Here is a 16611-nt window from a genome sequence, read left to right as displayed (position 1 = left end):
GCCCTTGGGCAGAACACTATGAATGAATAGTGATCAGAGGAAGAAGAAAAATTCGAAGTCCACTAAGAAGTTCATTTTGTCCGAAAATATATATGTGACAATCCTCTTCGAATCCTCTAACACACAACCAGAAGAAATATGATTTTTAGTTTTCTTTTTAAACCTCCATTTATACCAGTAATTTATAAAATTCCAATTTCTTGAGGTGTAGTGAACGCAAAGCACAATATCCCAGTAGGTTCACAGAATTGTTTATGGAAATTTGCGGGGATTACGTAGGTACATTGCTGGACCTGTGGTCACAGTAAGCGGATAGAAATCAGACCCGAAGATGAGATACTGCAGCTCGTGTGAAGGGGCCTTGCAGATAAGCCGGATACAATTACAATGAGAGGGCACCACTCGACTAAATGGCTGGCTCGTCTTTACACATAAAATATTGAAGACTGGAGGTGGAGCATTTTATAGGCACGATACACCTACCGTTATATTGAGGTTGGAATTCCCGCTATAAACAATTCTATTAAATATTTTATACGCCTTATTTATGTTATCGTTCTCGTTTGAGTACGCTAGCTGGCAGCGCCCCTCGTGGAATTTGATGTGCTGCTGCGTACAGATGCTTGCTTGTGTCAGCCTTAACGACACCCTATCAATGCATTAGGTCTACAGGAAGAGAGGGATTGTGTTCAGAAGTAGATGTAAGTTATAGGCCTACATGTGACTGTAGACGAAGAAGAAGAAATGAAGGAATAAGAAGCAGAAAGGGTCTAGAGAAAGAAAGAAAGATAGGAAGGAAGAAAGAAAGAAAGAAAGAGAGAGAAAGAAAGAAAGAAATAAAGAAGGAAGGAAGAGATAAAAAGAAAGGAAAAATGAAGAAAAGACAGAAAGAAGAAAGGAAGAAAAGGAAGAAAAAAAATAAAAAGGAAAGGAAATAAAAAAAGTAAAAAAGGTGGGAAGGAAGGAAGAAAAAAGGAAAAACAGAAATGTAAAAAAAGAAAGATAAAAAAATGAAAAAAGAAAGGAAAATAAAGGAAGAAAGGAAAGAAGAAGGAAAAAGAAAGGAAAAAAGAAAGGTAAGAAAAGAAAGAAAGAAGGAAAGAAAGAACAAGAATTAAAATGGTGTAACGGAAGAGTGGGAGGAAAGGAATTGAAAATGCACAAATAATGTACAAAGAAAGAAAGAAACAAAAATAACAGATGAAAGTAGGGGAGAGTCGGGTAGTATCGGACATCGGGTAGTATCGGACAGTGCGTTTCTTTCATCTACCACCATATGGTAGTACCTGAATGACATGGTTACGTTTCTCTATGCGACATCACAGAAACGTAACCATGTCAATCAGGTACTATCATCGTGTGGTAGATGAAAGAAACTCACTGTCTGCTATTACCAGATGTCCGATACTACCCGACTCTCCCCTAATCATTAAAATGTATCACGGGATTCATGGATTTCCTAAAATTGAGTGAAACGTTTATGTTGTTCGTGATTGTTACTATGAGCATGGTTGGGATTGCAAGATTGTTAGAATTTGAAATAAAAGTTTGATATTTCTTTTCATTTCTGTCTTTATATTCTCTGCATTTAAATTTAACAAGACAGTGGTACGCATTCTAGGATGGAAATAGGGAGTGAACATCTCGACTTTGGGATATAAATTGTGATATTTCAAACAATCACCATTTTTTTTTTCTCATTACTATTCTAGGAGTCGTTGGATAGAAATCCATACGAACATAACGATTTGAATTTCCGTGGCTGTTTTTACAATTTAGCGAATCAGATGTTCTGACATAATTCCACACTGCAGATGCATAGTTATTCCAGCTTTGATCCCACTAATGTAAAGTATTAAAAGTTAATGTAATACGCAGAGAAAATTAGTAAGTCGCAACTTTCTAATTCCATGATTGTGTTTGATATCTAAATTCTTGTGCAAATAAAGTTTGCTGTCGAAGAACACTCAAAGATTCCTAACACAATCTGTTATCTTAACTTGAATATGATTCAAAATTATGGTTTGATTCAAGATAAATTGTTTTCCTCGTAAGGTAATGACATCAGTATCATAAAAACTGATTTTCATTTAATTCTCTTCAGCAAGGTCTACATTAATCTATAATAATAATAATAATAATAATAATAATAATAATAATAATAATAATAATAATAATAATAAATATGTAGCCGAAATTTGTCTGGTAATTTACGATTTTCCAAAAATAATTGGTCCTAACATATATAATTAACCGTCCTGAAACCAAAAATCGCTTTTTTTTAATTTTTGTTTGTATGTATGTATGTCTGTCTGTCTGGATGTTTGTTACCTTTTCACGCGATAATGGCTGAACCGATTTATATGAAAATTGGAATATAAATTAAGTTCGTTGTAACTTACAATTTAGGCTATATGGCATTCAAAATATTTTATTTAAAAGGGGGGTTATAAGGGGGTTTTAATTAATTAAATCGAAATATCTCCCTTATTATTAATTTTCATGAAAAATATTACATAACAAAAGTTTCTTTAAAAATAATTTCCGATAAGTTTTATTCTATGCAAAATTTTGATAGGACTGATATTTAATGAGATAAATGAGTTTCAGAATTACAATAACAACGCCATCTAAGGCGGTGTAATGAAATAAAAAACAAATGACTTCGTCTATAAGGGGCCTTGGATAACAACAGTCGAAAGCTATGAAACATAGCCAACAGAGAATGTTTCTGTATTTGTATGAAGTAATATCGGAAGCTAAATTAACCGATTTGTATAATTAATTATTATTTCACCATTGGAAAGTGTAGTTTCTCTAGATGTACATAATGCTATAATATTATTACAGTAACTTCTGAGTGAATCGAGGACAGGTAAGATTAAAATAGCTTCTTATGCACAGAAAACTTGATAGGCTATTCTGTACATTCGTTTCCTGTATTTCCTAAAATAATTTTTATGATCAAATGATGGTCTCTGGATCAAAATGATCGCATTTTAATTTATTTAGTTAAATTTAAATTAAGTAACATAATAAACGATTTATGTTTCTATCAAACACGAATGTTCCCTGGATCAAATGTCTTATTTTAATTATGTAATTACTTTATATTTATTTCTAACGGGTGCAGCGGAGCGCACGGGTACGGCTAGTTTATAATAAATTGGACATTACCTTGGAAACAGAAGTAGCATTTTTAAATATGGTATACTTAAGTTAAATTATTTCGGCTATTTTAAATCTGTGAATAAACTCAAAATTGAGACATGCACAATATACATTCACTTTCTTCCACTTAGGCGAAACAACAAATGATGTTATTTTAAAATATTAAACACTATGAAACCAATATAAAATGCTGATGAAGTAGGAAGACATTAGAAATACACTTAAGGGTATTCCAGAGTGATATTTTTAAATGTAACTTAAGATTCCATTCTGTAAAGCAATACTACCTGGATATATATTTTTAATTGGTTATTTACGCTTTGTATTTTATTATATTTTGTTGAAGAGAAACTTCTGTACTGAATAAAAATCTCTTATTTACAATAATATGTAATTTGTTTATTTAGTAATTTACTATCTTCAAGAAAATTCTACTTTCAGTGTTACTATTCTGTGATTCCTATAGCTTGACACAGACACCACAACGAATTGAATGTACACGATTTCACCTGCTAGACACAGTTTACGAAAAAAAGAACCTATTGCAGATAATGAGTTAGAGTCACATGTTCTTTAAGACGAATTTCTATGCATGGAACAAACAAACCAGAGCATGACTGCCGGTATTAAACTTGCAACAAAGGAACAGAATAGAGGGGTTGGGGTTGCTAACATATTTTGTTTCTTTTTTTCGTTGTTTCTTTTCGGTATAGATTTTGTACGGTCAAACGCCAGGTTTCAGTAAAAGGCAGGTAACAGCAAACAATGCCGTTATATTTTAAAATAAACATAAAAAAGGGCTTTGTGAGGGCCCACCAGGAAGCAGGTTTCTTCAGAATTACGTCAAAGTGAAGGGAGCTTGCTGTCTACATTTCATACATGAAATCAACTTTTAAGCATAAAGGGGTGGCACAGAAAGAAGAATAAGAAGAGAGAACAAAGAAAACGGACCGACTCCTCTAATACGTGTACAGGGTGTACAGAAAATCGATTGAGCATTGAAATATTGACAGTTTGGACATTTCAAAGAAAAACATTGGCAGCTATGTTGGTTCACTGACGAATATTGATTAATTTCAAAGCATTTTCGTCGTCTGTCTCTCTTATTATGTCAAGAAGATGTTTAAATGTGGCCAGCCAAAGTTATGGTGATATACATCAACCTCGGTTAAAAATGTACTAACCATACGTTATAAAACCACGGTTAAAAAGTAATTTCTGTGGACCATTCATAATCACAGGTTGTTGATACATGGTTAGCTGGCAGACCTCATTCAACCAGGGTAAGTTCTGCGATAGTACAGTGTTTCTACAAAGTGACAAAAGGAAGGCTTCCATACCTCTGCAAAGATGATAGCGTCTAAAAACGAGTGCACTTACTCTGTTCTACATCGAAACGAACGTATTCAATATTTTCGCGTCGCATTTGTTTGTCTTTGCACGTTGCTATGTTTACGGGTTGCATTTCTTTTGTTTTTCAGTGCTGTTAGATTAAAACCTTACAAAAGGGAAAACATAATGCAAAAAAGATTATATCCCATTGTTTATTATTTCATTTTATTTATTTATCATAATTTATATATAAATTTATATAATAATACATAACAACATATAATACAGAATAATACATCAGACTACAGAATATGATTACAACAATAGAAATAGAAATAAAGTAATACAATCAATATATAGAAAAGAGGATACAATAATATTAACAAAATGTGAGTCTGAAATATTTATCAAGAGTAATCTCACTAGAGGTTTTGATTTATCCAGAGAAAATCAAAACTCGAGTAGGATTTAATTGATTATTACGCGATTAGGAGAAAATATATAAAAATAGAAGAAATAAAGTACTCTAATACAATAAAATAATAATTGACTTACTGAACTTTCTTCAAAATGTATCATTGTACCATCTCATTATTACAAATATTCCGTTAGATGGCAGTAGCGTGTTATGATGAGCTGTTCTCTTGTTACCAGTTGTGCCAACTATACAGTTTTCATTGCACTCTATGGACGATTACTAGTCAAGAAGTCTTTGTTTCATTTTTATTAAAACAGTTTCATTCTTCTTCAGTTATCAATACATATTAAACAATCTCTGATACGTGACTATCCATAATCTCATACAGCAGAAGCTATAACATAACCTAAATAATATAAACAAGATAAATGATAGAGAAGTTTTAATTAAGGATGATGAAACAAACTTGAATCTATTTAAAAGACACAATTATTGAAAGTACAATGTTGGCAAACAAAGAAACAAATGCTAGTAAGGTGATGAAAACAAACCAATGCTAGGGAGATGATAAAAATTGTAGGATAAGCAGCCTTGATTGGTTAAAGCACATCGTTCCGTACCGTTTTATTGGTCAAAAGTAGTATGACGTAGTAAAAATGTAATAGTCTACTTAACTACTAGATTTAAATGTTATATTTTAAAAAGATCCATAAAGGAAAAGGATGTAGAAGATTAGTAGGAATGTGTGTACAATACAGGGCCCCAATTATACCAGGGAACTGTGCAATATCCTAAGATCCATCCATAACCTCTCTTCGTTAAGACTGCGACATAGGAAAAGAGATTACTTGAGTGTTCCCTCTTAAAATTGTGAAAATATCTGTTGCATGAAATCGTAATATTTGCAGCCGAATCAGGGAACAATAGGTCTGTTTCTAAGTTATTTAAAGTGACCCATTTGTTGCAGCAGAAATGATACGGTAGACCAGTCATGTCAATTGATGCCCATAGGACCAAGCGCGCGCTTTAGAGCCCAAGAGAGCCTGAGCGCTTTACAGCGGAAAGGAAAGAGACAGACGAAACAGGTAGTATATGCCGCTTGGTCGAGCTATATTCAGGGATGGCCAGCACTGATTCAATAGATAAAGGGAAGAGAACTTATTAAAATTGTATCCATGTTAATTTTTAGATTTGTCTGAGAAGTATAAGTGCATTATAAGAATGTACGTTTTAATTTTAATGTTCATTTTTCACAAGTTTGATTTTTTTATTCAAAAGAAATATTTTCTCAGCCCTTTTTAATAGAAAAATGAAATTTTCAGATAGAGGTCTATTTATTTAGTAGCCTTACAGAATGTTGTCGTAAATCTAATATACCGTATATACGTATTACTGAAGATAGTGTATTGAAAATTTTGAAAATATTCGCATGGAAATTGTTTGTAAGGAAATGAATTAACAAAGCAACTACTGTTACATCATAAGCAAAAGATTCGTGCCCATGTGTTGTAAAAATGTCAGCTCTATAACTTCAGCACACTTCGAGAAAATAATTTAATATTCTGATTATATGAAGTTGCTCAGCAATATCACCTTAAAAGCATAATGCGATAAGAGACATGTTATGGAATATTAGTTACGCTTAAAACATATACAGCACCTAAGTAACTTTGCTTTGTACTGTAATATTGTTTTGATTAGTTTATTGATTACTTTTATAAGGCTAAAGTTGCCATCAATATTAATTCCAACTTATCATGTCATACTCAATCTCTTTTTTTTTTTTTTTTTTTTTTTTTTTTTTTTGGAATATCACTTTCTTTATGAATGTTGTGTTTCATCCACTTAGTACAGTATAGTTGTACTATTATGGAATTTATGTGAATATTCCTTTTTAACTCTTTATTATGTTATTAACATTTAAAACACAAGTGCAATATTAAGAAATTGGTATTAGTACTTTTGTTTTACAGACAATATAGATAATATCAAACAGAGAGAAACCATATAAAAATAACGACATAACATTTCAATTTCTGTCTGAAGTTTGTGCACCACTGTTTTCTTAATCCAATAGGCTGCTTATTCATATACATAACCCTTCCTCTTTCCATACTTAGCGCTTGATGCCCGCTCACGACGTCAAGGTCAGAAAAATGCGCTTGCTTTGACATCACTGATGCAGATTTTGACAAACGAAATCCCTCCAAAAATTTTCTGGTCCCCAATTTCTGGTAAGAATTCTCTCTTTCACTAATGCAACTTCAGTCTCACCATAATCCTTATCCTAGTAACCCAAATACAATAATATATCAGCTGTGGATCTGGGCGCCTTTTGCTCTACAGGGCGTACCAATTACTGGCTACCTCTTTAACCGGTTATAAATGACCCTCGCATTTCATTTGCACACGTCATTAGAAAATTTTGTGGTTGCTGCAAAGCCTAACGTAACTGAAAGATTCCGATTCTTTATCAACTGGGGCAGGCATGTCAGAAATCAGACACTGAAAGTGCAGTGTATGTGCGCGGAACGCCGGTCTGTGCAGATTGCGTCATTCACGTGTTGCTCTTACCAGTTCTTAGCGGGAGGGATGTACAAGAATCTATTCTGCGCTTCTAGTGTTCAATTAAATTGGCATTTGGACATTATAAACATACTTAGCAGAAGGAAAAAACACAATTATTGTCAGTGTCTACTGTATATTTGAAAATAATTGTAACACAAGAAACGATAGACTTACTCAGTTACAATTCACAAAGCAGTCATTTGTAAAGAATCATTAATTTACACGATTTTTATACAGTATTTGAAGAAAATATTCTGTATGGTTGTGAAACTTGGACTCTCACTCTGAGAGAGGAACATAGGTTAAGGGTGTTTGAGAATAAGGTGCTTAGGAAAATATTTGGGGCTAAGGGGGATGAAGTTACAGGAGAATGGAGAAAGTTACACAACACAGAACTGCACGCATTGTATTCTTTATCTGACATAATTAGGAACATTAAATCCAGACGTTTGAGATGGGCAGGGTATGTAGCACGTATGGGCGAATCCAGAAATGCATATAGAGTGTTAGTTGGGAGACCGGAGGGAAAAAGACCTTTAGGGAGGCCGAGACGTAGATGGGAGGATAATATTAAAATGGATTTGAGGGAGGTGGGATATGATGTTAGAGACTGGATTAATCTTGCACAGGATGGGGACCGCTGGCGGGCTTATGTGAGGGCGGTAATGAACCTTCGGGTTCCTTAAAAGCCATTTTTGTAAAAAGTAAGTAAGTAAGTATTTGAAGAAAATATACAAATATTGCAGTAATTTCGAAACAACAAAAAATGAACACAGTATTTCATTTTACATAGTAGGTACTGATTATTTCAAAGTAATACTCTTCCATTGTTCCTCAAGCATTATTGGGACCATTGGTGCACAAATGTTAAAGAAAATATTTTAATCCCAATTACATGCAATAGGACATTGTGAGGCTTTTACACTGGAATCATTTCCTTGCTGTATATTAATATAAATTCACATTATTATTATTAGTAAATTGGATAAATTAAGTTGAATTTAAATTTATATATAGTTTATTAGGAAAACGTTGAGCAAGTATCAGCAAGTTGGGAGCGTTGCTGAATTGAGTTAAAAGAGTACTTCACAAGCTGTGAAGCGAGGATATTTTCTTTATGTCAGGTTTAAAGATTTATGAACATAAGTATATTAAGATAAGAGCAGCTGGCTACGGACTGGAAGGTTCGGCGTTCGATCCCAGGTGGTGACAGGATTTTTTCTCGTTGCCAAACTTTCAGAACGGCCACGAGGTTCACTCAGCCTCCTATAAAATTGAGTACCGGATCTTTCCCGGGGGTAAAAGGCGGTCAGAGCGTAGTGCCGACCACACCACCTCATTCTAGTGCCGAGGTCATGGAAAGCATGGGGGCTCTACCTCCATGCCCCCCAAATGCCTTCATGACATGTTACGGGGATATCTTTTACCTTTTAGTATATTAAGATAATATAGTAACGTGAGATGAAAAATTCGCCATTATGTATTATTTTTCGAGAAAATTTTTTCGCTTTACAAATAGTTGCTTTCTTCCTTCCCTTACAACCTCAAGAGCCTCACACGTATTCTTCACTATATTCTCATCACTTATCAGCTTATCAAATAAAAGCTGTAAGTCGTCTAACCATTGATGGCTGTGTTAGTACAGACTCCAAAACAACATCATTGTCATGTTTGTCTTGCCGTGAGAGTACTGATTAAGAAAAATAAGAGCTGGCGAATATCATATTTTGAGAACTTTACTAATATGATTTAAATTCCCACATCACTATTAGGTCCACATGATATGATGAAAGCCTTTCATTTTAAAATAATTACTATTGGCTCAGGAAAACATCATAACAGTTATGTTATATGATTCGTGATTTTTCTTCTTCGTTATATCTGTGGACTCCTCACTTTATTTTCCATAACGCATTCACAATCACAGCTCAATGAGCACCCGTACTGATCTGTGTTACTGAAACAAAAGCTGATCTGCTACTGCAGGTAATGTACAGCCCTGTCGCGTTCCCCTCCAAGCAGTAGCGGCCGCTGATCGAAATCCTCGGTGAGGCCAGATGCAACTAGTTTAAGTGCCTCCGATAGGAAATGTTTGTTTATGATATTAATTATTATTGTTATTATATTATTAATATCATTATTACTGTATTATTATTATTATTACTACTATTATTAGTCTATTCTTATTACTATCAAGAAAAATAATAATTTCACTCACCAAATAAGCTGTTATGCTCTGAGTTTCAGTGATTGTTTCAGTGTGATGAAGCAACCCATATTATGTGTTGAAATTCCCCTTTCTTTCTTTTCTTTTTTATTTTTTTCCTTTGACAGCAACAAACAAGGCCAAGAGAAGTTTATTTTGCCTCACATTACCACATAACCATTTATGTTGTCCATACCAGGATGCAATAGAAACTCGCATTTTAAGATTATGTGTCCGAAAAATTATCAGCGATGTCGTAGGTAGTCTCTCTCCTTATTTAAAACTTCCTTTCTTTCAGTATTATTTCTTCTCGAAAAAGGACACTCTAACAATGAATTAACTTCTCCAGCATTATTTCTCTCATTTGTTTCTGTTTATATTTTCCCAAAATACATAACAACATTGGCCCAGATTCACTACTGTACTACGAAGTACAATAGTAGAACACCCTCGCTTATGTCATAAACTGAGACATAAGGGGAGAGAATCGAGTGGGTCTCTGCCTGCCAAAGAGCTGGAATTTTGTTATTTATGGCCTAGTTAGGAAAACAAGTCACCACTGCTATTCCCACCCCACTCTACGCTTGAGGCCGGGCCATGGATGGGACGAGTGAAACCTGACCAGGCCAGCCGAATTGTGCCTCAGCTACAACGTTTTAAGCGTAAACTCAAAGCCCGCGAAAGGACATGAAATGCATTAAGCCAGACCCGGCACGAACGATTCTGGCCTCAGGAACAAATTTTACTGCAAAACAGGTCTATATACATCACAAGCCAGACCCGGCACGAGCGATCCCGGCCTCAGGAACAAATTTTACTGCAAAACAGTTCTACATACATCAAAGTTTTCAAATGCTTCTACAGCGATATATACTTCATTCAAATAACTAATACATTATATAAAAACACAAAATTTGATTTCAGTTAAGCCAAGTGACTGAGGCCCGGCCTCACTTGCCTCAGTCAATCAGCCGCCACTGCCTCCAAGCCGATTCGCTTCCTCCAGGTAGGGTTTTGGCATGCCTGAACTAGGCCTATGTCTCTCTGGAATGGTATATGAATAATCAGCGAAGGAAAATCTGTAACAATTTGTTAAGACAAACTATACATTATGCTGAATAGCAACATAATATTATGGCATTATAGTGCAGTGAATGTCATATTACATACTCGAAAAATCGAAAAATCGAAAGAGAATTGGGAGGACAAATTTAAAAGGTACACAAAACGCGTCCATCCAAGGGGTTGGGGGCTGTACAAAACTAAGTATGTGAGCTCCAAGCCTGTTGGCCACTAGTCTCACTCCGGGTTACGCTGCTCCACTGAAGGAGCTCTAGAAAATTTTGAAGGGGAAGCCGAAATTGGACGTACCGGTAACCTCTTAGGTACCACATACGCGAGGGGGACTGAGATTTGATCAAGTGATCACGGAACGGGGCGAGGAGGAGATGGCTGGTGTTTGCCGTTAGGATGGCGAGACGCTGTCATCTGTTGTTCGATGACAAAGCATGTGAAGGCCGTCGGAAGAAGCGCCGTGAAATCTAAATCTGCAATTTGAGAGGTCCCTGTCCTTTCAAATTGCGACTAATTGAGTGACCTCGTATATTTAATAGACAATTTATAGGTTCTGAACTAGGGCATACGTCGTTTATAATAAAGGGGAATATATGGGGAAGGGCATATAGGTCCGTGGCCCATTTATTATAGGGCTCATCCCGACATTTGTCCTACGCCTTAGGAAAACCACGGAATACCTTAAGCAGGATGAGTTGTCTCATATATAAGAGACTAGCCAATTTGGCTATTATGTAGGAGGTGATTGTTGTCATGAGCATTGTTGAATCGTCTCAATTTTGAGACCAGCCATTTGGCTATATAATGGCTCATTTACGAAGAGCGGGGGAGAGATGTAATTGTTAAACACTGCTGTTCGGTACAATATGTATTTTCCCGTGTCAACTGTTATGGATTGTCATGGTAACTGTTTCTTATTACACTCAATGTATTGTAGTTACTGTTTGTGTTAATTGCAACCTATTTTCAAGGCATCACAAAGCCAATATTTCGAACCGTTTTTGAACAGGTACATGATACACAGACCGCTACTTCTACTACTTGCTAGATACGGCAACGTTGAATTCTTGCGTCAGGGATGAACTGCCTAGCCCCACTCTAGCTCTCTAATTTAAGCGCCCCTATATATCATTGTTTCGGCTTACCTCCTCTGCGTACGAACTGTGGTTTCATAAATTTGTTCAGTTTCTTCCCTTGCTTTTGTTTCTGTCCCTCGCGTCCTTCTCCTTACCCTTCGCCTCATTATGGAAATCATTTTGTCTCCCTCTTTTTTCTCTTCCTTTGTATATTCCATCTTATTCCTTCTCTCCTCGCCTTTATACATGAAGTTGTGGCTCTGTAGTATCTTTTGTTTGTCGATGTCTTTCTTTGCAGTCCCAATCTATTTTCTAAAACAAAGGAAAAGTATACGCGATTGAAGCAGAATAATAGAAATGAAATCTTTTAAGACTGGACATCATTATGATCCTTTACATATATCGTACATGAAAATACATCCGATAAATCCCACAAAAACGATATTTTTTATATAATTTTCTATATGGTGGTAGACATTTTGGTATTTTAATCCCGCTATAAATGTAGAAATACGGAGCTATGTATCAAGAAAGACGGGATCTTTCGAATCCATTACCAAGGACTCCAGGATTGGAAATAGATTATCCTCGCCTTGTCTGTTGATGGATGAAGTCAAGTTTCTTCGATGCAATTAGGAGCAAATGACTATATGGTTTGTGTGGGGATGCTAGAGTGATTTTTTGTATGTATCTTAGTTCTAGCAATAAATTATTATTATTATTATTATTATTATTATTATTATTATTATTATTATTATTATTATTATTATTATTATTATTGTGTCTCAGTGAAACGTACAGCAGAGTTCGTATAGGTCAGTTTCAGTCAGATGCGTTTCCAATTCACTGTGGGCTAAAACAAGGAGATGCACTATCACCTTTACTTTTTAACTTTGCTCTAGAGTATGCCATTAGGAAAGTCCAGGATAACAGAGAGGGCTTGGAATTGAACGGGTTACATCAGCTGCTTATCTATGCGGATGACGTGAATATGTTAGGAGAAAATCCACAAACGATTAGGGAAAGCACGGGAATTTTACTTGAAGCAAGTAAAGAGATAGATTTGGAAGTAAATCCCGAAAAGACAAAGTATATGATTATGTCTCGTGACGAGAATGTTGTACGAAATGGAAATATAAAAATTGGAAATTTTTTCCTTTGAAGAGGTGGAAAAATTCAAATACCTGGGAGCAACAGTAACAAATATAATGATACTCGGGAGAAAATTAAACACAGAATAAATAAGGGAAATGCCTGTTATTATTCGGTTGACAACCTTTTATCATCCAGTCTGCTGTCAAAAAATCTGAAAGTTAGAATTTATAAAACAGTTATATTACCGGTTATTCTTTATGGTTGTGAATCTTGGACTCTCACTTTGAGAGAGGAACATAGGTTAAGGATGTCTGAGAATAAGGTTCTTAGGAAAATATTTGGGGCTATGAGGGATGAAGTTACAGGAGAATGGAGAAAGTTACACAACACAGAACTGCACGCATTGTATTCTTCACCTGACATAATTAGGAACATTAAATCCCGACGTTTGAGATGGGCAGGGCATGTAGCACGTATGGGCGAACCCAGAAATACATATAGAGTGTTAGTTGGGAGGCCGGAGGGAAAAAGACCTTTAGGGAGGCCGAGACGTAGATGGGAAGATAAAATTAAAATGGATTTGAGGGAGGTGGGATATGATGATAGAGAATGGCTTAATCTTGCTCAGGATAGAGACCAATGGCGGGCTTATGTGAGGGCAGAAATGAACCTCCGGGTTCCTTAAAAGCCAGTAAGTATTATTATTATTATTATTATTATTATTATTATTATTATTATTATTATTATTATTATTATACTTTAGTCATTTGATATAGACCAGTCATGTAACCGAATGTTAGATATCAAACAATCATGATCCTCCACATTGATATTAATTGTGGATTATACTACATTATCGCTCAGCAATTGAAGGGCTCCCTGCAAAGAGGGGGTGGCTCCACTTTTTGGTAAAATTAATGTTTTACTTGTTTCTTACGTTAAAAAATATGCCCGACACTTCAGTCAAGAACGGTGTGATTTCGAGTGTTTTGTAGTAGGTTAGAGTGGAATTGGAGCTGAGCTACCTATCGTTTCGTTGCAAAAAGTTGGCAGGTAGCTAATAATAATAATAATAATAATAATAATAATAATAATAATAATAATAATATAGGAACATAAAATCCAGACGTTTGAGATGGGCAGGACATGTAGCACGTATGGGCGAATCCAGAAATGCATGTAGAGTGTTAGTTGGGAGGCCGGAGGGAAAAGGACCTTTGGGGAGGCCGAGACGTAGGTGGGAAGATAATATTAAAATGGATCTGAAGAAGGTGGGATATGATGGATTAATCTTGCTCAGGATAGGGACCAATGGCGGGCTTATGTGAGGGCGGCAATGAACCTCCGGGTTCCTTAAAAGCCAGTAAGTAAGTAAGTAAGTAAGTAAGCAAGTAAGTAAGTATATATTTAGTTATTTAGCTGCAGTGCGTTACAGTGTTGAATGACAGCATTGACCTCAGTCATAAACAACAATATGGAGTGTGGATGATCTTGCCAAATTGAATTAATTGGTCTGGCTAAGCCTCAAAACATAGACATGAATAGAAAGTATGTGTTGTATATTATATTGGATTTCATATTACAATCTAAAGCGCCACTTTTAATTTATATTTTTAAGTATGTGGACAGCCATAAAATCATAGCTGCAGTGACCAATTTTGTGAGGTTATGTCATTATTTTATTTGAAATATTATCTCATTTTATCATCTGGTTTATGTTATGTATTTTATTCTGCTAATAATTGTAACATAAAATATAATATAAATAGATAAAACTTTAGCTCATCCCTGAAAGAGTAGAACTCGTGCTCAGGGGTGGATTCCTGAATTGAAATTAAGAAGTATATAATACAATTTGTCTTTGTCTACTATGCAATTATGGTATACAAATTTAAAATTTACAATTTTTCATTATTTATAAAATCCATATGTATAACTTTTTTAATTTATTACTAGAACTATTAGAATTGACAAGATTAGGATATTTAAATATAAATTTGTTATATATTCTTGGGCCTAAATTCCTACTATGATTAAATACTGTAACAGTGTTGCATTTTGGTTCAAACAATCTTAAAGAATTCATACCTTTTGTTTCATAACTATGAGAATACAATTCAAAATTCTTTATATTTTTATGTACGAATTTTATTAATATAATATAATAAAATTGTCTGATTTTAAGAACATGAAAGTCTAAAAACAATTTTTGAGATACAAAATCAATAGGTTTATGAAGACATATTTTAATATTTCTTCTGTAATAAATAAAGTGAATTAAAATTGTATTTAAATAAGCTACCCCATCCTATAATTCCATACATAATTACCGATTGAAATAAAGTTAAGTATATTGTGCGTAATAAACTTATTGACAAGTAATTCCTTAATAAAACAAAATAATATATTATTTTACGGGTTTATGGGTTTATTAGTTCTATTAGTTAGTGAAATAGTCCTAAGAAATACAACTCGTAATTTTTAACTTCCGTAGACAAATCCGATTGTCACAGAAGTGACTCGCGGACTTATCGATAATTCAGAATTCCTCGTGGCTTTACATATAGCCTATGATATTTTAAAGCACTTATTACAGCAGGAAGTAAACTAGAATGTGTGTATTTTCCGGAGGCGAGGTCAGGACAGATGAGAATTACTCCAAAAGAAATGAAAGCGAGAAATGAACATAAAGAAATAAGAAAGAGGAAGAGAAAGTAATTTTTTCTGGTTGTGTAGTACTCACGGAACGGCGGCTTGCACTTAATTAGGAGTTGCAGAGCTCGACGATGTGTTTTTAAAGACGACAAAAATTCCTAGCCCGGGTTTCTTCGGAAGATAAATGAATCCAGAGCCAGTGTGGTGTATAGGATCCTGTTCCAGATTTAGACTGAATATGAAGTTGGGGGCGAGCTTCATCGTGTCTAATGCTGCAACTTCTAGACTTATTTGATATCCTCATCCAGACAAATTACCGGACAGCTAGATCTTGTACGAAGTTCTCTGGCTATAGACATATACAGAGCATGAGATAAATAATTTACAAAACAAATCGGAGTCAAGCCTTATTTGGAAGTTGTAGGCTACAGTTTTTAAAGGATTCAATAGACACTAGTAGGCCTACAGTGAGTTAGAAGAATGGAGAGAGAAATGAAAATAAGGAAGAAGAAAGAAATGAAGAAAGAAATGAAAGAAGTAAGAATGAAGAAAGAAAAGAAGAAAGAAAGATGGATAGAAAGGAGGAAAGAAAGAAAGAAGGAAGGAAAGAAGGAAGGAAAAAAGAAACAAAGAAGAAAGAAAAAAGAAAGAAGGAAAAAAAGAAGAAAAAAGAAAGAAGTAAGGAAAGAGAGAGGAAAGAAAGATGTAAGAAAAGAAAGAAGAAAGAAAGATGTAAGGAAAGAAAGAAGGAAGAAAGAAGGAAGGAAAGAAAGAAGAAAGAAGGAAGGAAAAAAGAAACAAGAAGAAAGAAAAAAGAAAGAAGGAAGGAAAAAAGAAAGAACAAAGAAAAAAGAAGGAAAGAAAGAAGAAAGGAAAGAAAGAAGAAAGAAATAAGGAAGGAAAGAAAGAAGAAAGAAATAAGGAAGGAAAGAAAGAAGAAAGGAAGGAAAGAAAGAAGAAAGGAAGGAAAGAAGTAAGAAAAGAAAGAAGAAAGAAAGATGTAGGGAAGAAAGAAG

The sequence above is a fragment of the Periplaneta americana genome, chromosome 5 (genome assembly GCF_040183065.1).
Source record: "Periplaneta americana isolate PAMFEO1 chromosome 5, P.americana_PAMFEO1_priV1, whole genome shotgun sequence".
Classification (NCBI taxonomy): Eukaryota; Metazoa; Arthropoda; class Insecta; order Blattodea; family Blattidae; genus Periplaneta; species Periplaneta americana.
The sequence above is the reverse complement of the archived record's forward strand: the minus strand, read 5'-3'. Positions refer to the sequence as shown.